Source organism: Perognathus longimembris, chromosome 15, assembly GCF_023159225.1.
Source record: "Perognathus longimembris pacificus isolate PPM17 chromosome 15, ASM2315922v1, whole genome shotgun sequence".
NCBI lineage: Eukaryota > Metazoa > Chordata > Mammalia > Rodentia > Heteromyidae > Perognathus > Perognathus longimembris.
Window position 1 is genome coordinate 18451855 of NC_063175.1, and position 23772 is coordinate 18475626.

The window sequence follows — 23772 nt, forward strand, 5'->3', positions numbered from 1 at the left end:
CATTCATTTGAAATGCTGCTGCCTTTTGTTTACTAAGCTCCACCAGGCCCTCACAGATTCCTTTAGTCATCTTGTGTCTTCACTAAAGTGATTTGTGCTCCTTGGCTCTGCAGGTAGCCATGAGCCTTTATAAGTGGGATTTACAATGGAACTCACCACCCTAGCTGCTAATGAAGGTAGCCACAGGGACTCAGTTTCTTTTTAATCTGTCTTCCAAAGAAGTGGAGGATAATTGTACTCTAGGTTTGCTAATTATTTTTGTTTTCCATTTACTTTAATTTTAACAATTAGCTTAGTAACTATAGTGCAAAATACAAACATTTTTGTTTAGAAGACAGAAATGTTTTATCTGTCGGTCCTTCATGCTAATCATGGGAATTGTTTATTATTAAGCCTGGAAAGTACTAGGTGAAGTCTCTGTTAAAACTCAACCAGTTGCCAATCTGTTTTTTCCCCCGGAAGATTTTTGACCAGTTTTGTTGTTTAAGAATATATAAATCCAAGACTGGATTCTTCAGACTTGCTCTTTAGTATTCCATAATGTTAACTAAATCTCTTTTTTTATTTTTTTAATTAAAGTTTATTGACAAAATGATTTACAGAGGGGGTACAGTTACATAATGAGGTAGTGAGTACATTTCTTGCCTTATTTGTTACACCCTCCCTCATTTTTCTTTCCCTTCCCTAGTTCAGATAAGCATATATACAATATCCAGTGTACCAAAATCATATACAGTGACCACAGAGGGTATGCCAAAGGAAATTCACCTGTACATTAAGCATAATGGCAACAACAAAATCCTCGTTTCCATCTCTTGGAGTTCACTTTGCTTAGCCTCATCTTATATAATCATATGTATGTAGCTGTTGAGCTATTGTGATCCTCTGATAGGTCTATCCTAGACCTTTTTATGTTTATTTAGTAATTGTTTGGTTGTAGAGACATGCTGTAAAGTCTTTGACTAAAACATGCAGAAATCATTTTTGTTAGTTTTTAAAATATGATCTCACATTTATAGTTAGGACATCCTGCATTTAAATTTTTTTTTAATTTGTACTTCCCATGGATGTCAGGCATATACCACATACCCAGCATTTATTGGTTGACATGGCTATCCCCAGTGCCTGATCCTCCTGATTTCTGACTCCGCAGCAGTTAGGATTAAAGGCATGAGCCACTGTGCTTGGATTTCAAAATCAGAGATTTTTGTTTCATTTCCTCTGATATAACCAATGAGTTAAGTTTTATATGTGCAGTCAAATGACACTCTTTTATCAAAAAATAGTTAACCAGCTAGTGCAAATTATAAAACAAGTTGTGTCATCTCAGGACTCATGATCAAACCTTAATGGCTTCAAATGGCTTGCTTTTGCTGCAAGCTTCACTGCCCTGACCCCAACAAATGCTGAGGAAATGCTGAAGAAAGTTTAGTGTGGTTTGTACACACAGGATAAATTGATTGTGTTCTAACGTGACATCAGTGAAACAAACACATGCCTAATTAGAACTTGGAGTGGGAAAATATACTGCCCTTCAAAGTCTCTTCCTCTGAAAACTCAAAAGATTATTGTGGATAATAAATGAAGTAATATATGCAGATAAATACCCATAATGTCTGGTATTAATTTGACATTCAACACTGTACAAATAATGACTATCACTGGTGATGTTATTTGTTATTTTCCTTTCCAGAAAGGTAATTATATTTCTTTTGTAATGAGAGGGAGAAAACAACCCAGTGAAAACTTTGATGTTCAGAAACAGAAATAGTGACATAATCTGTGGTAAGAAGGCCAGAATACGTACCATTCTGCAAAATCAGAAGAACAGGGAAAAGTTCATGAGGCTCTGTGATTTTCACATATTATACTTAGTAGGTTTCTCTGTTTGTTTGTTTTCAGTCATGGGGCTTGAATTCAGGCTTTGGTACTGTTCCTGGGCTTTTTTTGCTCAAGGCTAGTACTCTACCATTTTAAGCCACAGCTATACTTCTGGTTTCCTTATGGTTAATTGGAGATAGGAGTCTCATGGTCTTTCCTGCCTAGGCTGGCTTTGAAACTGTGATCCTCAGATCTCAGCCTCCTAAGTAGCTAGGATTGCAGGTGTGAGCCACCAGGGCCCAGCTTTGTTTCTGTTTTTGGGGTGTTTTTAAAAATTTTTTTTCTTATTAATTGTCAAAGTGATGTACAGAGAGGTTACAGTTTCATACGTTAGGCATTGGATACATTTCTTGTACTGTTTGTTACCTCCTCCCTCATTTTCCCCTCCCCCCTAGCTAAATCTCTTGATACTTGGATTTCTTTTCTAAAAAACAAAAACACAATTAGTTAACATGGTGCCTAGGAGACCCACAATGATGTTTCTGATTCTTCCTGCTTACTTTGCTTTTTACTACTAAAGTGAGCTAGGTTCCCCTTCATTGGATTGTTGGATAAACAGTATGTAATACATACTTGTATACCATTTTAGCCAGTAGCCAAAGCAATAACTAAATATAAAATGTTACTATTTTTATTGTGGAAGTGAGATATTTTGCATATCATAACTATTTTGTGTGCCATTACTGGGGCTTGAACACAGGGCCTAGACACTGTCCCCTAGTTTTTTCACTCAATGTGGTGTCCTACCACTTGAACCAAAGCTCCACTTCCTTCTTTTTGCTGATTAATTGAGATAAGGGTCTCATGAACTTTCCTACCAAAACGGGCTTGAAGCCACAATCCTCAGATCTCAGACTGAGTAGCTAGGACTACAGACATGAGCCACCGATGTGGCACACAGTAACCCAATATTATAGAGAGAAGAATTTGCCCATTTCCAAAAGAGAAATACGGAGCTCATATTTTAATTGTGCATCATAAGGCAGCAGATTCAGGAGTAAGTTAAGGATATCTCAGAAGTTGTGACTTCTTTGGATATTAGAACAAGAAGTATCACCAATCATTGTATTCAAACTTTAAAAAATTTTTAGTGATGATTCAGGAGGTCTAGAAATAGTAGCTAGCCTATGGACCAGAATTTAATAGAGCCCGCAGGAGAGCCCCAACTTCAGACAAAATGGATATACACTAAGGTGGGGCTGTCCTGGCTACTTCTTAATGAAAAACAGAATAAAAGGATGAAAGGGGTTATAATTACAAGTTTGAAAACCTAAAACTCACTATTTGATATTATTATACACTTGGTTAATTCTTCTTTTGCAGTTGCCAAATTGAAGTTAATCCAGTCCTATACATGTCCCACACTTATATGATACCATGCTGGGGAGATCTTCCTGCAAAGGTGGTTAAGCCTCAGCTCCTTTCTGCTCAGGGTGCTTGCATTCTAATCTGGAGAGGAAACAAGTATGCAGCTAGTACTGTGTGACTTGCTGGGAATGAAAGTGATTAAAAAACAAACAACAAAAGTAAAAATAAAGACACTGAGGATTTTCAAGTCCAGAGGGAGATTTAAATAGAACCTCCTAGGATGAGTGCTTAATAGCAGTTCATGGTCAGGAACTGGTGGTTCACCATCTGTAGACCTAGCTACTCAGGAGACTAAGATCTGAATATCACAATTTCAAGCCAACTGGGGCAGAAAAGTCCATGGGACTCTTATCTCCAGTTAACCAGCAAAGCATGAAAAGAGCTGTAGCTAAAATGGTAGAGCACCATTCTTGAACCAAAAAGCTAAGGGAAACTAAAGGTAGATCTTTCCTACGACCCAGCCACACCACTACTGGGCATCTACCCAGAATACCATGAGTCAGGATACTGTAAAGAGCCTTGTATATCCAAGCTCATTGCTGTACTATTCACAATAGCCAAGCTATGCAAATAGTCCAGACCTTCAATAGATAAGTGGATCCAGAAAATGTAGTCCCTATATTCACTGGAATTTTATATGGCTATTAGAAGGAATAATGTATCATTTGCAGGGAAATGGATAGATCTAGAACATATCAAGATAAGTGAGGTAAACCAAGCTCAAAGGGACAAACAGCCCATTTTCTGATATGCAGAAGGTAGATCTAAAATCCACCAGGATATGGTAAATTATACAGGACTCTAGGCAACCACATACAGTGAGACCAAAAGAGAATACTATTAGGAAAGGAACACAAAATTGCAATGCCTATGTGCATCTGATCATATAATATAATATCAAAATGAACTCCAGGAAATGGAAACAAGGTTTTTTCCTTTGTTGCTGTTTTTTGTTTTCTTTTCTTTTTGTCTTGCTTGTTCATTAATCTGTCTTTGGAACAGTAAAGGGGCACAGAAAGGGAGGGACTAAGGGTGAACAAATGATATGGCAATGGTACTCACTGGACACTATATTAAAAATGAACTATGCAACTTGTGGGTGGGAGCAAAAGGGAAAAACTGGGAGCTAAGGGAGAGCATCCTAGCCCTGAGTTTATGCCCCAGTATTGTACTTGCTCACACACACAAAGTTCAAGGTGCTCTGAGAACTGGTAAACTGGAAGGAAAGAAATAAACAAGTAATATAAATTTGAGCAACTGTTCCTTCTCTTCAAATTTGATTGCTATTGTAGAAAATCCTCGTTTCTGCAGGCTGAAATTACTCTAAATTCACTATCCCTCCTAAATACTACTTATTTGTGTCTTTGGGTTTGACTGTGGTCTCTTTTTTCTCTAATCACTTACTCCAAACGTATTTCACTGTCTTCACACCTGTACCTACTGCCCATTTCTCAGCAGGATGTTCCTCTAACTTTTAGAAGACCTTGGAAAATCACAATAATTGCTTTGGCTTTAGCTGACCTATAAACACTAGTGATGCCAAATGCCTTATTCCCAAAACTGACTTCCCCTTGAGCTTTGGGATTATCTATCGATTACTCATGGATGTCTCCATTTAGATGTTTCACAGCAAGGCCAAAACCAATATGTCTAAGAACTGAATGCCTTACCATTGACCTAAGTCCTGATCTTCCTCAGAGTGCCCTTAATCAGAAAAGGTACCATTATTCATCTAATGTGCATTAACAAAACCAAACCAAAAATGAGACAAAAATAAAAACCTACCCTGGCTAGAATGTGCCAAGTTTAGAAAGTCTGTCAATTTAAGAAGTGGTGATAACTCTTGCCACAGGTTTTTAGCCCATTAAATATTGCATGAGAAACTGTACAGTCAAATGATATGGCTTTGAAGTAAGTTCAGTTTGTATTCATTTCCTGGCACCGCCACTTATCAGTTATTTGTGTAGCCTTGAACAGATTATTAAACTTTCTAAGAGTAGGTTATCTCCTTTGAAAAATAGAATAATAGTCCTTAAATCATAAGGTGTTCTGGAGATTAAATGAGTCATTAGACATGAGGCTTTGGTCACTGATGTCCTTAACTAAGTTCTGTAAGGACAGCCATCATTTTCAGTTTGTTCATCTTTGTATTAGGCGGAACTGACCCAAAGAAAGTACTCAGTAAATACTTGTTGAATCATCAATTGAGGTAGTGGTGTACCTGAATTAAGTCAGTAATGATGGGGGTGGTGAAAACCCATACAAGGTATAGAATCTAGGTTTCTTCATTTCCCCATGCCATCAATCACTAATTCCTACATATTAGGTCCTCCATCTTTCTCAGCTCCACCCCATCCTCTGGGTCCCTACCACAACTGCACTCATACAGGCTGTTATAATCTCTGCACCTGAAATTTCTAAATACTCTTTCTGTATCCTGCTTCCTGTAAGCATCTTCTTGACTGCCACTAGAGGAATCTCTTCTAACCTGAGAAGGGAAACATGTCATTCATTTGCTTACTGCCATTTTTGCAGCTACTTTAGTACGATCTACTTTCAACTCCTAGGATCTTTCCTACCATTCCTTCTCTATCATGTGAGTGTCTACTAATGTCAGATTGGTTTTGGTCTCATCTTTGGGTGAGACTGTGTTATTTCATGTCTTCATACCTTTCCTGTATCATGTCTGCAAATGACAGAAAACATTAAATGTTATAAGTTTCTTCTTTTTCTTCCCCTCATAAAGTTAGAGGGTAATAGTCCCAGGTTAGTAAAATACCTCAGCTATCACCAGTGTTTCCCATAATTCACTGCTTTCACAGCTTTCTTATTCTACATACTTTCCCTTCTGGGGCAATCATGCCAGTACCAGTGTTATCCATCTGTGTGATTGCTATCTGTCTCCAAGGACTGCTTATACAGTCTCCACTTCTGAGCTCAAACCCCAAATATCTAACTGCTTACTATAAGAACTCCTCTGTTCTCTCATGCTGATAATGTGTGTGCTCTGTCCCCTCTTTCTAGACTTTTGGCATAAACTTTTAATTGTATCTCTAATTCATATATCATATTAACTTCTATTTTTTGGAAAATCAGATTATGTACCCATTTGAAAACTTCAGTTGACTTTTGCTGCTTCTAGGATTAATTTCTTCCTTTATTTTTTTTAATCTTGACACTCAATCCTGTCCACCCAAGAATTAAAGCCAAACATGTAGCCAACAACTAACTTTCGGTATTTCTAAAATACCATGTCTAACAGTTCTGTTCTGTTGACCCATGAGGTTCTCTCAATTCTTTTGGATATATTCCTACTCTAATCTTTAAAGCCACCCAAAGTGGCTTTCTAGTGTTATCTCCTTTCATTGGAGTTGCTACATTCTCTGACCTTTTTGTAGTACTTTGTTCTTGCTTCTGGTGAACACGTATTCATTTACAGATCTGCCTTCATCTCTAGATTGGAGTCTCTTTGATATTTAGAACTGCCTTTATCATCATTTCTAGTGCAATTCTGTGTTTCTAGGTGAATAAATGAATTAAAATAATGAAATCAAAGAATAGAAACAGCTTTTTATATAATATGAAGTATTTGGGGGCATATTAATTTGAGGAATATTGAGTTGACACATTGCAATGAAGAGAAGAGAAAACACAAAGATTATGTTTTGTAGATTTTTTTAGTTTGGGAGCAGCAACTTAGAAAATATTTTATATAAATGTAGGAGTCACCTGCAAAGAACACCGAATAGATTCCAGTAGTGAACTAAATATAAAGGAAGTGGGAAAGGATTGGTCCTGAAAGAAACTGCAGACTGCTGCTGGCCATTTCAAACTCTTTTTGTCTTTTCTTCTTCTACTACTCTGCTGTTTGGAGGTAGGTGGGATGGAGTTGGGTCTCTTCCTCCTTTAAAAAGCAAGAATGAGTAGAGTGGAAATGCATGCATTGTTTACCTCAAAATTATCACTGAACTGACAAAGTTTAAGAATTTCTTTAAAGTGGAAAAATACCTTTTGGATTTTTTTGCCTTTTTAAAAAAATTCAGTACTGGGATTTGAACTCTTCCTCATGCTTTCTAAGCAGGCACATGATCCATGCCTCCAGCTCTTTTGGGCTTTGGTTATTTTTTTTTTTTCAGAAAAGGTCTTTTGTTTCTTTTTCTGGGTCATCCTCAGACAGGAATCCTCTACCTACAGCCTCTGCATAGATGCGATCACAGGTGTGTGCCACTACATTAATCTTATTGATTGAGATGGGGATGGGGAGGTCTCAGTAACTTTTTCCCTGGGTTGGCCTTCAATCATCCTGATCTTTGCCTCTTGAGTAGATGGGATTACAGATATGAGCCGCTGTACCCCACTACCCAACTTTTTTTTCCTTCAGGAAAGAGAACATTGCTTTATGTTGATTATTTATGTAGACTTCTCAAAGAAAGGGTTCTATGTTTTGATACTACTGCTTAACTGTTTAACATGAGTAAGACCCTAGATTTGATCCCCAGAACTGCAGAAGAAAAGTAAATATGAAAATTGCATATAAAAATAATAGTTAATACCACAAGCAAAATCAAAAGTCAAAACTTACCTAAGTATGGGTAAGATTTCAATTTAAGACCACCCTAGGCAAAAAGTTCATGGGACTTCATATCAACCAACAGTTTTATGCAGTGGTGCACATTTATTATAGCTATGCAAGAGGCTAAAATCAAGAAGATTCAGGTTCCAGGTCAGTCCAAATTAGAACTACATTGACATCATTTTTTACTTGTCAAGATTATAAAGATCTAAAAGTAGATTCTTGAATATGTTTGTTTTTTTGTTTTTTTGTTTTTTTGGCCAGTCCTGGGGCTTGGACTCAGGGCCTGAGCACTGTCCCTGGCTTCTTTGTGCTCAAGGCTAGGACTCTGCCACTTGAGCCACAGCGCCACTTCTGGCCGTTTTCTGTATATGTGGTGCTGGGGAATTGAACCCAGGGCCTCATGTATACGAGGCAAGCACTCTTGCCACTAGGCCATATCCCCAGCCCTCTTGAATATGTTTTGACATACATAAATTGATAGTGGTAGTGTAAATTGAGCTCTTATAGCAGGCAGTTTTTCAATACTTAATATTAAAATTGCATATATTCTTTGACTCAGCAATTGATCTAAGGAATTTATCCATCAAATGTATATTCCTCATTTTTTTCACAACTGTGACAAAATGTCTGACAAAGCAAAGAAGGAAAATTTGATTTTGGCTCATGGTTTTAGAGTGCCAGTCATAGTGATAAGGATGGCTTGAGAAGCAGTTCACATCATGGCAGCCAAGAAGCAGAAAAAGGGATATCAGGAAGGAGCTAAGACAAGATACAGACCTGGTGGCATGACCCCTAGTGATCAATTTCTTCCAGTCAGATCCTAGCTTCCACAGTTATATCACCTCCCAATAATCTAGTTAGATTTTGAAACCATCAGTAGATTAAACAGTTTAGTATGCCAACCACCACAATTGAACTGTCTCTGGAAATGCTCTCAATGATAGATCCAGAGATATGCTTTACTAATTCCTATGTATTTCTTAATCCAAACAAGGTGGCCATCAAGTTTAACCATCAAAAATAAAGTTGATTGTTATACTTTGTTTAGTAACAACAAAGATTATTAAAAGATTCTTAAAATGGTTATGATATATTTATATATATCAGAAGATTTTCTGTAGCACAAAACAACATAAGAAAGATCTTTCTATGTTTGCATTGGAAAATCTTCATAGTTTTTCTTTTTTCTTTGAAAAGCCATCAACCAAACCCAGGACCTTTCACATAATAGGCAACTTTTCTGTCACTGAATTATACCCCTATTCCTCTAAAATACTTAAACAAGTTAACTTTAAATAAACAAGATATAAAAAGATGAGTACATATAAGGAGTGAGGATTTAAACCCAGTGGTAGAGTGTTTAGCTAATGTGCACAAGGTCCTAAATTTGATCCCCTGCACCTTAAGGTAAAAGAAGTATATATTCATTTTTTTCCTTATTTGTACATGCATTTTTAGAATATACAGGATGTTTACAAAGTCTAACAAAAGTGGTTTCCTGTGAGACTGGGACAAGAGCTTGAAGGAACACTTTTTGCTACCTTTTCTACTTCTAGATTTTACTTGCTTTAGAATGACTTTAAAATTTTCATTTATCACTTTTTCTTTTTCATTAACAGTATACATAGGTTACAGTATTACATACAAATGCACATGTATAATATGTAATGACCAGAACAGAGTAACTAGTATGCATGTATGGAAAATCACAATAAAACCCCTTTGTGCAATGAGTATGTACTAAGAGTAAAAGAAAAAAAAGGCTGAAAAGAACAGGATAATTGACCCATCTAACATCTTAGACATCTATCACTCATGTTAAGAACATTCAGACATCTTTCTGCAAGATGATTTTAAAACTGGTAAGAGCCACTTTTTAAATCAGATAAATGTATTATCTACTCAAAACAGTTAAAAACACAATTTTTAAATCTTTACAATAGAAATATTCAAGTTTAAACACTTAGAGGCACAATTTCCATAGTAATTCAATATGGAGTGTGTTTTAATTTGAAAATAGTTGAATGATAACCTTTGTTCCTTAAGTGCCAGCTGTGTGCTTTTCAACCATGCTAGATGAGCAGGCTCACACAGAGCAAAGAAAGAAAGAAGAGGATTCAGATTGGCTGAATTGAGTGAGGGGTGAGATAGGTATGGGCTTATTTGTGGACAGAGTAATAAAGTTAAATTTATAGGCATAGATATTATACACTGGATGTGAAAATGTACCTTTTTGTAGAAAATTGGAAAATAAAGACAAGCATAAGGGAAATAATCTTACAATCATTTCACTCATTATTTTATTTATACCACACTGCTTAGACTTACCTCTTTAACTTATGATGTTATTTATACATTTTGCTTGTCTCCATTCTATATATTATTGCTTAAACTTACCTCTTGGTCTTACGATGTTATTTATACATTTTGCTTGTTTCCATTCTATATATTATGAATATAGGCCCTGAGTTCAAGGCCCATGACAGACAAAAATAAAAAAGTTTTATATTTTCATCATTAAGTCCTACAAGTCTTTCCTTTTGACTTCTAAGCTTAGAAAACAAAATTTTTACCATGTTACTTATAAACAATAATGTGATAAATATTAATATGATAAATAATTTATGCTATGATCTCTGAGTTTTTATATAGTTGATATGAACGGATATTTAATTGTATAGAAATTTAGATTTGATATTTTGTTATATCTGGAATTTATCTTTAGTGTCTAGATGATTTTTTAAAGGACTACTTTTGAAATTGTTGATCATTATTTCCATGTCACTAAATGGACAGTTTTTTGGTGGGTATTGTTTTGTTTTGTTTTTTGTTTTTTTTTGCCAGTCCTGGGGCTTGAACCAGTCCTGGAGTCTGAGCACTTCCCTGGCTTCCTTTTGCTCAAGGCTAGGACTCTACCACTTGAGCCACAGCGCCACTTCCGGCTTTTTCTGTATTTGTGGTGCTAAGGAATCGAACCCAGGGCTTCATGCATGCTAGGCAAGCACTTTACCACTAGGCCACATTCCCAGCCCAACAGTTTGTTTTTATTATTTTTAAATGTCTCAACTGAAGTAACGCCTTTTTGGATTGTCACCAATGGGCTTTTGATTCTTTTTGCAGCCTTTGTAATAGTTTACTAAATTATTTAAAAGTACTTTGAGTGCCTGCTATGTCAATGAGTAGCACAGAAAGTACTTTAACACTAGGCAAAACCAGAAAAGCATATATCTTGCTTTCATGCAGCTTAGAGTCTAATAGAGAAGACAAAGATTAATTATTCATTCAGATTCTTATATATCTCAGAAGTAAGTTAATTGTTTCAAATAAGATTAACAAGGTTCTGAGAGCTTTTAGCCAAAGACTGAGGAGGTTAAGAGTTTGAGTTGAAGGATGAAAGAAATTTAAATAAGACTGGGTAAAAATTGTACTGGCTGGTATTACAAGCAGAGAAAATATATGTTTAAATGGGCTACTGGAGCATAGAAACAGTGATTAGGAAGAAAATAGGGCAAAATAAGGCAGAAGAGTGGACAGAGAAACAAGACTATTGATTTGTACCCAAAGGACAATGTAGAATCTTGAGGGTTTTAGCAAGGGATTATGATTTTAATTGCCTTGTAATTCAGAAACATGATTGAAAGGTTCCAGAGAGGAGGCCAGGAGTGCTCCTCCACAGAGCCTTTTGAGGCGCCTCACAGCATGTCCATACCACAGAGCAGGGAATGCAAGAAATCAAGGCAGAAAATGCAGTAGCTCCTAAGACCTTGGAAAACACACATTTCTCTTGTTAAACATTTTATTGAGCACACACATCCGCTCTCATTCAACAGGGACTTGTCTGTAAAAAGTGCCACTCTTGGAAGATGACTAAACTGTGGAATTCCAACATTTAATCTCTGGGTAGTATATCATGAGCATGCAGAGGGAATTGAGAAGTAGCATTTGGATGAAGGAAAATCAGAAATGCAGTGACATGAAATTCAACAGACAGGATGTTTGGGATATCTGTTAAGAAGGCATTATTGAAAGAGAAATGAAAAAAAAATGTTTCTCAGGTTTAGTGAACAAATTTTAATGACCAAAAATTCTTTCCATAATATTATTTAATATGGCTCTCACTGATCTACTTTTTTTGAAAAATAATTTTTCTCGTGTCTTCTTTGATAATATTCTATAACTTACAGGTGTTTTAGTAATACTCCACAAAATCTGTACTAATATTGCAATTAGATTGGTATTATTTATTATTTTTATTTGAAAAATACATGTTTTTACAGTGATTAGGCTTCTTGTAAAAAAGTCTAATATATTTTTCTATATGTGTAAATTTTCACTTAAACTGCCCAGTTTGGTGATTTAAAATATATTATGTCTGTCATTAAGATGATTCCTAGGTATTACTTTCCAGTTGCTTTTGTGAATAGTAGCACTGCTTTTATTACCACCATTTTTTTCTTTTAAAAAAGTATTTTAATTGACAAATAAGAATTATTTATTGGGTGGGCTGGGAATATGGCCTAGTGGCAAGAGTGCCTGCCTTGTATACATGAGGCCCTGGGTGCGATTCCCCAGCACCACATATACAGAAAACGGCCAGAAGTGGCGCTGTGGCTTAAGTGGCAGAGTGCTAGCTTTGAGCAAAAAGAAGCCAGGGACCCTGCTCAGGCCCTGAGTCCAAGCCCCAGGACTGGCAAAAAAAAAAAAAAAAAAAAAAATTATTTATGGTATACAATGCAGTATTTATATATTGTAGAATGTCTAATCTGGCAAATTAACCTACCCATTATCTCATTTATTATTACTTCATGGTACAAAGTACAATAGACATCTTAAACTTATTTCCCCTCTTTTTGATATTGGAGTTGGAACTTAGAGCCTTGCGCTTGCTAGGCAAGCACTCTACTATTTCAGCCATACTCAGCCTTCACTTCCCCTCTTAAATAGGCAAGCATTCTACTGTTTCAGACACACTCAGCTTTTACTTCCCCTTTTAAAGTGAAATTTTGTATCCTTTGGCCAATATCTCCTCACCCCTAGACCAAACCATGAGATTCAGCAATCTGCTCTCTGCTTCTATGAATGTGACAGTTTCAGATCTTATAAGATAATGCTACATTTGTCTTTCTGCAGCTAGCGGTTTCACTTAGCATATTATCTTCCAGGTTTATCCCTATGATCCCAGTGGATTGCCTTCTTTTTTAAAAGCTGAATAGTATTCCAATAGATTGCTTAAAGTATACATAGATTTATACATTAAATTCTACACATTTTCTTTATCTGTTTATCTACTGATAGACATTTAAGGTGATTCCTTAGCTATTGGGAATAGCACTGCAACCAGTATAGGCATGCGAATATGTCTTTGAAACATTAATTTTGGGACTTTAGCTTCATTTTCTTTGGGTATCAGTACACACACACACACACACGCGCGCACACACACACACACACGCACACCTTATCCCCAAGGAATAAATTCCAAGACAATGGATACCTAAAACTAACATAATACTAACCCTATGAAAATTATCCTCAGTTTATCAAGAAATTGCAATTCAGAAAGCCCATCATAAATTGAAAAGGCATTTAATATGCCTAAACTATCAAACATCATGGCTTAGAAACACAGTATGTTTGTTTTAATGGATATTATATAACCAGTCATGAGTTAGCTATATCACATGGGAATTTTTAAAATAATAATTACTTATTTATTGTTCAAGTGATGTACAGAGGGGTTACAGTTTCATATGTAAGGCCATGGATACATTTCTTGTACTATTTGTTATCTCCTGCCTTGCTCCCCACTTCCCCCTCTCCCTTTCCCTCTTCCCCCATGTGTTGTTCAGTTGGTTTACACCAAATGGTTTTGCAAGCCTTGTTTTTGGAGTCATTTGTCATTTTATCCTTTGTCATTTGATTTTGATATTCCCTTTCACTTCCCTAGTTCTAATACCAGTAATATACAGTATCCAGCGTACTCAGATAAGATACAGTAATAGCACTGGGGCAACCACAGGAAGGGGATACAAGAGGATCATCAAGAAAAGAAGCTACAGTTTCACATGGCATGTTGAAAGTAATTACAACAGTGATATAACACTCATTTCCATAACGTGGAGTTCATTTCACTTAGCATCATCTTACGTGTTCATAAGGGTATAGCTATTGGGCTCTTGTGATCCTCTGCTGTGACTAGCCTAAACCTGTGCTAGTTATTCCCTATGAGGGAGACCATAGAATCCATGTTTCTTTGGGTCTGGCTCACTTCACTTAGTATAATTTTTTCCAAGTTCTTCCGTTTCCTTACGAATGGGGCAATGTCATTCTTTCTGATAGAGGCGTAAAATTCCATTGTGTATATGTACCACATTTTCCTGATCCATTCATCTACTGAGGGGCATCTGAGTTGGTTCCATTTTTTAGCTATGACAAATTGTGCTGCGATGAACATTGTTGTGCTGGTGGCTTTAGTGTGTTCTTGTTTGTAATCTTTTGGGTAGATGCCCAAAAGTGAGGCTGTTGGGTCATAGGGGAGCTCTATGTTTAGCCTTGAGGAATCTCCATACCGCTTTCCAAAGTGGCTGAACCAGTTTACATTCCCACCAACAATGAAGTAGGGTTCCATATTGGCCACATCCCCTCCAACATTTGTTATTGTTAGTTTTCTTGATAATGGACATTCTTACTGGGGTGAGGTGGAATCTCAATGTTGTTTTGATTTGCATTTCTTTTATGGCCAGTGTTGTAGAGCACTTTTTCATGTGTCTTGGCCATTCTCATTTCCTCTTCAGAGAAGTCTCTCTCTTTTTTTTTTTTTTTTTTTTTTGGCCAGTCCTGGGCCTTGGACTCAGGGCCTGAGCACTGTCCCTGGCTTCCTTTTTGCTCAAGGCTAGCACTCTGCCACTTGAGCCACAGCGCCACTTCTGGCCGTTTTCTGTATATGTGGTGCTGGGGAATCGAACCCAGGGCCTCATGTATGCGAGGCAAGCTCTCTCGCCACTAGGCCATATCCCCAGCTCCAGAGAAGTCTCTTTTTAAGTCTTTAGCCCACTTGTTGAGGGGGCTGTTGGTTCTTTGCGGTTTTGTTTTGGAGGAATTTTTTTTTTTTAGTTCTACATATATTTTAGATGAGGCTTTTGTCCGTTGTATGGCCGGTAAAGATCTTTTCCCAATCTGTGGGCTTTCTGTTTATCTTGCAAGCTATGTCCTTACATGGGAATTTTTTTGAGAAAACTTCATACTTTTTTCTCTAGTGGCTATATTAATTTACATTCCCATCAACCTTGTGCAATGGTTTCCTTTTCTCATATTTTCTCCAGTACTTGCTGTCTTTCATCTTTTTGGTCGTAGCCACTTTAACAGGAATAAGTGGTAGCTCATTCAGATTTTAACTTGCATTTTCCTGGTGGGTAACCATAGCAAGCATATAATAGACTTGTTGGCCATTTATATGCCCTCTCTTCAGCAATACCTATTCTTTGCAGGTTTTAAATCATATTTTTTTCCTTACTAAATTCCTTGTATGTTTTGGATTTTAACCCCTAGTAAATGTATAGCTTACAGATACATTTCTTCCAACCTGTAGGCTTTTTCTTTACTTTGTTACTCATTTCCTTTGCTATGTAGAAGCTTTCCAACTTGTTGCAATGCTGTTTGTCAGTTTTTGTTATTGCCTGTGATTTTAGAGGCATATTCAAAATAATTATCATCCAGACCAATGTCCTGATGCTTTTCTCTTAATCTTTCTTATAGTGGTTTTATAGCTCAAGTGTTACATATAAGTGTTTAATACTATTTGGAATATTTTTTTAACTCTATGATATGAGATAGGGTCTGATTTCATTTTTCTACAATTGTCCCAATTTTCCCAATTGTTGAGAGTCAATTGATGGCAAATGCATGGATTTATTTCTGTGTTCTCTGCTCCATCCCACTGGTTTATTTTTATATTAGTGTTATTTTTATGCCATTACCATACTATTTTGATTACTACAGCATTGTAGTCCATTTCGAAGTCAAATAGTGTGATACCTTCATCCTTCTTTGTTTTGGGTTTGTGATTGTTTTAATTATTCAAAGTAGCTGGTGGCTACATACATTTTTTTTTAATTTATGTGACAGTATCAGTGGAATTTGGAATTAATGTAATTGCATTAAATGTGTAGATCACTTTCAGTAACATGGGTATTTTAATAATATTAATTAAATTTCAGTGTAGAGGTATTTCATTCACTTCCTTCATTATATTCATTCCTAAATACTTTATTTAATTTTGTTACTATTACAAATATGATTGTTCTCTTTGTTTCTTTTGATAATTTATTGTTAGATCGCACAAATGCGACTGATTTTTGTATGTGATTTTGTATCCTTCGTACAAACTTTACTGAATTTATTACTTTTAACCATGTTTTGGTGGAGTCTTGGGATTTCCATGCAAAAGATTATGTTATCTACAGAGATTGCCATATTGTCTTCAATCTAGAAATGTATTGCTTTTAATCCCCTTCTTATTTTATAGATAAGAAAATTGGAGCCTAGATAAAATAGGTGACTGGGTTGAGTGGCAAAGATGGGAACTGTATAGCCTGAATATGCAAATGTATTTGGGCTCCATCAATAGGAAATTAAGTTGCTTATGCAGGCAAGCCATGTTAATTACTTTTTTATATCAGATTTCAAAGTAATAATATACATCTTACAGCACTTCTTCAATTATTACCATTGTCATTTTGAAGTTTAGTATTAATATTTAAGGTACTGCTCCATCTCCATTTACTTCTCCTCAGTGTGATTCCTACAAAGACAAGAACAATTTCTCTTTGTGGTCTAAGTACCACCTAACAATTTATTGTACTGAATGAATAATTAATGAAGATTGAATATTTCCTCTCTGGTGGATCAATTACTTTTGTCAATTCTCTGAGGAAAGCTTTTTTTTTTTACTGTCCAGTAAAGTAAGAAATTTGTTTTCTTAAATGTTTTTAATGCCGTATTTTGTATTAGTGATATAAACATTCAAGTAATTTGGGTTTTCCGTTGTTTATTTTCCTTGGTTTAATATACAAAATTTGAATTTTATATGATCTCAGATTTATTACCCTAGTAGAATGAAACAAAGTCATTTGCTAAGAGGATTGGCTTTTCTAGAATTTGTGGTATATGAGGCTCTGAAAGTGAAGAAGTATTTGCTCATGAGGAAAAAGAATGCCTTGTGGTAGACTTTTTTTAATGGAAGGAATGTAATTTTTATTGCTATGGCTAAAATTTATTCTACTATTGGAGATATTTATTTTTGCAGTTTCTAAATATAGAAAGTTAGTGAAATAACTTGAAAGTTTTCAACTTAAAAATCAGTACAGGAGGGCTGGGAATATGGCCTAGTGGTAAAGTGCTCACCTCGTATACATGAAGCCCTGGGTTCGATTCCTCAGCACCACATATATAGAAAAAAGCCAGAAGTGGTGCTGTGGCTCAAGAGGTAGAGTGCTAGCCTTGATCAAAAAGAAGCCAGGTACAGTGCTCAGGTCCTGAGTCCATGCCCCAGGACTGGCAACAAAAACAAAACAAATAAACAAAAATCAGTACAGGAGGTACAAATTGTTAATACATTTTTATGTAGCAACAATTATTAATCCAAAAGCGAACTCTAAATAAAACAAAAAAATGAACAAACAGGGAAAAATACTTTTCATCCTTCTCTAGGAAGTAATGGGCCTAGTTATAAAACAAACAAGACTTAGCTAATAGCAAATGTCCTCTATTTTTAAGGAATAACTTCAGTATAGTAACACTTGATAACTTGTGGAATTCAAATTAAATAACATTTTTCCATGTTTATTTTACTAGAGGAAAAGTATGGGACAACAGTTGCAGTACATGTTTGGTAACAAAGTAGAAGAAATTGAGTCATAATATCTTATATCTGTTTAAGTCTTTTTGACCCAAGACTTTGTGACAGCTCTACTTTTTAAAATATTCTATTTTATAATACATGGATTTAAGTTTAGGTCAACACGTATTGCAGCAAGTTGACTACTGTACTCCAAAGTAAAGGATATTAAAATATAAATTGGGAAAAGTTTGAGAAGTCGTAATAACAATGAGCATATATATGTATATATATAGAGAGAGAGAAAGGGGGGGGCTAAAGTTAAGAAGTTTCTTTTGTTCTCCAATTTACAACAAAGAGAAGCTGCAGTTCATCCTAGCATTTGCAATGCTCTGATTACTTACTAGCATTCCATTTTGTCAAATCATTGCCAAGAGAATGTGCCCAAATCTTGAGTTACAGACCACTCTTGCCTCTGATTGGAAGGAACCTACCAGCTTTTGGAAAGGTATTCCAGATCCAAGTCTACACAAACTAAAGGAGCAAACTTGGGGGAAGGGTTCCAGTCAGGGAAGAGAGGCTTCCTAGACATTACAACTCTGTCCAGAAGCCAAATGGGAGATAAATCACTGCTAGCCACCTCTCTTATTATTGAAATAATCAGCCCAGGGGTTTAACTGAAGGGCTAACAGGGTTTTGAAGTGCAAATAGGATGTTGAAGGATAACTGCTTTTAGGGTTTCATTTTGATGGATTTTTTTCCTGTGTGGATTTCTGGTGTTGTGATCTGGAAGAGGCCCATAAAAACAGTTTTGTTTTGTTTTTGATCAATCAGACAATAACAGCTTTCCTTGGGATTATACTTTTCCTGCATGCATATTGATCCCATTATGTTTAGAAGTAGGTAATTTAATTGGGTCTTTTTTGAGCCTTCTGCAATGGAGCTGTCATTTCAAGGTCACATCTCTCTTTTGGTATTAATGCCAAAGTCTGAGTGTTGAACAAAGATGTACTACTTTTGGTTCAGTGGTTTGGGGAGAATGTGTTAAAAGACTTCCATTAAAGATCAAGTCCAGATTAGAACAGACTCATTTAGTTGTTTTGCATGCATTGTTTTGCCAGTTGCATTATTTTTGGGGTTTTTTCTTATTTATTGTCAAAGTGATGTACAGAGAGGTTACAGTTTCATACCTTAGCATTGGATGCATTTCTTGTACTGTTTGTTACCTCCTCCCTCATTCCCCCCTCCCCCTCCCCCTTTTCCTCTCCCCCTATGAGTGGTTCAGTTGGTTTACACCAAACCATTTTGCAAGTGTTGCTTTTGTAGTCATTTGTCTTTTTATCCTGTGTCTCTCAATTTTGGAATTCCCTTTCAGTTTCCTAGTTCTAATACCAGTATATACAGTTTCCAATGTACTCAGATAAGGTACAGTGATAGTGCAGGTACAACCACAGGAAGGGAATACAAGAGGATCATCAACAATAGAAGCTACAGTTTCACATGGCATGTTGAAAGTAATTACAACAGTGATATAACACTCGTTTACATAACATGGAGTTATTTCACTTAGCATTATCACTTAACATTTCACTTATCATTTCACTTATCAATTAACATTTCACTTAGCATTATCTTATACATTTATAGGGGCATAGCTATTAGGCTCTTGCCAAATGCATTGTTTAAAAAAAAAAGCAAAATTCTCAGATTGTGAAATATTACACTGTTATTTGCAGAGTTGAGTGAAGTGTTTGAGGAAATAAGGGAGTCAAAAATGTTTAAGTAAAAAGAACTACATTGATTTCTAGAATTGAAATTTTTTCTTTTGTCCTCCAAATCACAGAAGATAAAATACCTTTAAATGTTTACATTTGGGGCAAAAAATTTGGATGTGAGGAATCATTAAGGATTCCAAAGAAACATAATTATAACATCATAAGAAAAATTAAAATATCTTTACTACACAATTAAATGTTCATGTTTCCTAGAAATATTGTTGATGGGAAAGACCATTTTGCTGTTTAGATGAGACACATATTTGCATGATTTTCTCTTTTTGAGAATTATGATGTATTTGCCTACAACAGAGGTTTACCGCTGTCTACTTGATGTCTATGACAGAAACGTGTTGTTAATCTCCATAATTGACATTGATCACACATAGCATTCTTAATGGAACCTCTAGGTTGGTTTTTGCTTTTATGTTCTTCAGAGTTTTCCCTTCACGATATCTAAATATAGAGATCTATTTGTTTCCTACTTCTGTGTCGTGATTTGTGTCGTGATTTTTAAATAAGTTGCTTGAAACTCTCAAAATGGAGAATGGCATTAGGCCATCCCTTGCTTCTACAGCTTCCTTGTCATTAGTTTTGTTGCTGGATGTTCATATGACCTTTCTTTTGTTAGAAGGGATCTGCAGCCCTTCCCAGAATCCTTTCTCATTAACTGTCCCTTTAACATAAGTTAGAGGTTGCCTGATGAATGAATGATGGGCATTTTTATGAGCTACACATATTGTTAACATTATGTCACATGTAACTTTTTAATTTTTTATGTGTTTAATGTGTTTTTAATTTGCAAAGCGTGCCTGTGACTTTCCCAGCAGTGAAACTGAGTCAGCATTTCTGAGTTCAAATTGCTTTATGCAAACAAGACAGGCCAAGATGAATGCAAGTCTTAGATTTCTTGAAACACACATGGGAATGAATTTCACTTTGAATATTGTTGAATAGAAGAAGATACTTGAAAAAGGCTTCTTTTCCTAAGAACTTCTCTTGCCTCTTGGCAAGTGAATTGCCCCAATATAAAAGCATTGGGGGATGGGGGAGTGAGTTACAGAGTGAAAAGGCAATCCACAAATAATCACTCTTTTCTGCCTTTGATTGTGTCAGATTTGTGTGTGTGTGTGTGGCAATTGTTTTCTTTTTCCCTTAGAAGAGGTTTATGGTCCAATGTCTGTCAAGTCAGTCCCTATCTTAAGGTTGCAGTTGTATTTCTCTCTGGAGTTCCTGGACGTGATGTTATCTTTTGTTCACTCAGTAGTGTGGTCGTCCCAGAGAGCATCTGTCACTTTAGGCATTACAAGATGGATGGGTCTCCAGTGAACTGCTGGTTGAAGCAAATGGTAAAAATAAGAAAAGACAAGGGTTTTCAGGGTCTGCGGAAGGGACAGACAGCAGGAAACACTGTTAGAAATCAAGAGTAAGCTGAGCAATAGAGGAAGCAAGCAAAGATGGATCAGATGGCATTTTATGAACATCTTGGAAATCAGAATCTTTGGTGACTGAGGTGATCTGTGGGAGCCACCTGCATCATGGTAAACAATCCTGTGCTTTTGACTTCGTAAAATGTGTTTGGACACTTTTTTTAAGTCTGGGAGGAGTGTCAAGGAAATAATCATTGTGATGGAGAATGTTTCCTATGAGAGTTTTGCTTTGGGGGGAATTAGTGACCTTTTAAAGATTAAACTAGAAATTGAACATTTTGATGTTTCTCTCTTCATTTTGTCTTTTCTTTTTCTTCCTTTTTTTTTTTGTAAGCAGCCAGGTAGTTGTGAATTTTAAAATGCTTGAAAATTTAACTAACATTCTTACTATTTTCTGATTCTTACTACTTTCTTGGTGCTTTTGTGAAGTAGTCCTGACAATTCTATGCTTATGCTTAAATGAGACTGGGGATAAATCTTAAGTCATTTTAAATAATCTCCAATTTCACTTAATGGCTCTTTGATTTTAAAAAGAAGTACAATTTTTATTCATCTGATTGAAGAAGTTGGGGATTTGAATTCATTTTGTTGGCCATGTTCAAAATTTGTAAATGCTGGCTGATACAGTGTCTCCCGTGTAAGATTGGGACAAGGAAAGAAGACTGGCTGCAGAATAAAAAGGGGGATAAGAAGGTGATGTAATTTTAATAAAAATGACTTTGTCAAAATTTTTGGCATTCATCTACAAAAAAAGACCATAGGTTGAAAGGTAAAGAAATTAAGATGATTAGAAGCTTTAAGCTACACAAATGGTAGAGTATCTTCCTTCCCTATGGGTGTAAATAATAGATGAAAGAGGAAGAGTGACAACAAAGGATCAGGTCGTTTAAGAGAATGTGTAAGGCATGAATGGGGGTATGTGGCCCAGGGCCAAAGGTCTTAGCTTTGAGTGTAATTAGAAGAAAATACAGAAATGTCATTACTAGCAGGTGAAGTGTGCAGCACGTGGCCAGAAATTAGCAATTTTAGACTCCAAAGCTATTGGAATTGGATTACTGACCTTTAAAAAAAATCATTATGGTCCTTGTGGAGTCATATAGTTTTCATTGGCAGTTTGACCTTGCTGACCATATGGGGTAATCTTGAGTTTGGGTAAAAATAGCAGTCTCCTAATATCTACTTGCATGTGTGAGGGTGGAAAAATGTAAGTTTGAAAATACAGGTCCTGCATTTTTAACTATTCTTTTGCCTGAAAATATCTTAGAAGAATAAGAGAGGTAAGACAAGTGTTTTTATTACAAGATCTGACATGGTTTTCTCTCTCTCTCTCTCTCTCTCTCTCTCTCTCACACACACACACACACACACACACACACACACACACACACACACAACTTGGACTAAAAAGGAAAGTAAAATCAAAACCATTCCATTCTTAGAAAATTCCACTTTGTTTATTTTTTAGTCCCAGTAACAAAGAACATGTTATACTTTGGAGTTATATGTAAAATTCAATGAGAAATAGACTTTGTTTACTTCCTGATTTACAACTTCATTTCCTATATTTTCATGTAATAGTTTCTATTGACCACAATCTACTTAGTGAAAAAAATAATAGGCACCCTATAATTTTAAACCAGCAATATATAATTATAGTTAGATTGCTATCTATTAGGAATATGCTCAAAAGGTTTAAGAAACTAAGCCTGCCACTGATGGCTCATGTATGTAATCCTAGCTACTCAGGAGGCTAAGATTGAAGTTCGAAGCCCGTCTGGGCAGGAAAAGTCCATGAGACTCTTATCTCCAATTAGCCACCAAAAAGCCAGAGAGCTGTGGCTCAAACTGTAGGCCCCTAACTCTTTTTCCACTTTAGGCATCTTCTTAGAAATTATAAAAGGACAATTTCAAAAATGAAAAACATCCTCTCAGTATTACTTATGTTTCAATTTTTTACATTTATTTGAGCAATTTTGAGCAGATGTCATAAATCTCCCAAACTCCTTACAACAAGAAAATCATACACTGATTTCATTCCAAAAACTATTCTATAAAAACAGGGCATAAGCTATCACAAGAAATGTACACACTGCCCTACTATGTAACTGTACCCTTTTTGCACAACACCTTGTCAAAAAAAATTTGTGTTCAATTAATAAATAAGTTAAAAAAACTATTCTATAGAATTTTATCATTAAGGTAATGCCTGTCAAAAATTCAGAGTAGGCAGACTTATTCTTAAGAACAGTTGAAATTACTTTTGAGTATATATAACTACGATTATTTGGGGAGTGTTTAAGAGGGGAGACTATCTGTATTTGTCTATTGTGATGTATGGGGAATTTGGTAAAACTTTGATAATAGTTTCTGTGACTTTGTAGCTATTTAGAATGTTTTACTACAGAATGTGATACCCTAGGAAATTAACTCATGTTTTATTATATACTTTATTTATTTTTTATGTTTTTACAGGTGTGAAGAAGCCTTAAGCAAGTTATAATCTAGGCAACTGGCTCCTTGAAGTGTTGACTAATGAACTATGACTCAAAAATGTTAATAACTAAACCAAGGTATTGTACAATTATGTATGTCCAACCTCTTAGTTTTTCATGATCTGATTGATTTGTTTTAAGGAGTTAGATTTAGAATTTAATTAAGCTACTATGTTTTGGTCCTTACATTGATTAAACAGACACTTCTATAAACCCCTCTTAAGTCACTTCTTCCCCAGTCCACTTCCCTAGCCCTTACAACAAGCTCTGATTTTCCTGTATACCCAAATTAATAAAGCAAGATTTCAGTTTTTGATTCCCCTTTGATGAAGATTTTATCTTCCAAATTGCTTGAAAGACTTCTAGATTGTTTAGAAAAACCCAAACCATACAGGTAACCACATATATTTAAAAT

General features: G+C 35.7%; 1 protein-coding gene across 7 annotated transcripts in view; it reads left to right on the forward strand.

The window, feature by feature from the left end:
• Greb1l (GREB1 like retinoic acid receptor coactivator) overlaps window positions 1-23772 on the forward strand; it is a 245621-nt gene that overhangs the window by 105196 nt on the left and 116653 nt on the right. For 6 of the 7 annotated variants that reach the window (XM_048363113.1, XM_048363116.1, XM_048363115.1 and 3 more), the window contains one exon: window positions 23338-23435. The gene's annotated coding sequence lies outside the window, so the exon portion shown is untranslated. Of the gene's footprint in view, window positions 1-16625; window positions 16786-23337; window positions 23436-23772 lie in introns of those variants that run through there. The other variant, XM_048363117.1, reaches the window with a different exon arrangement.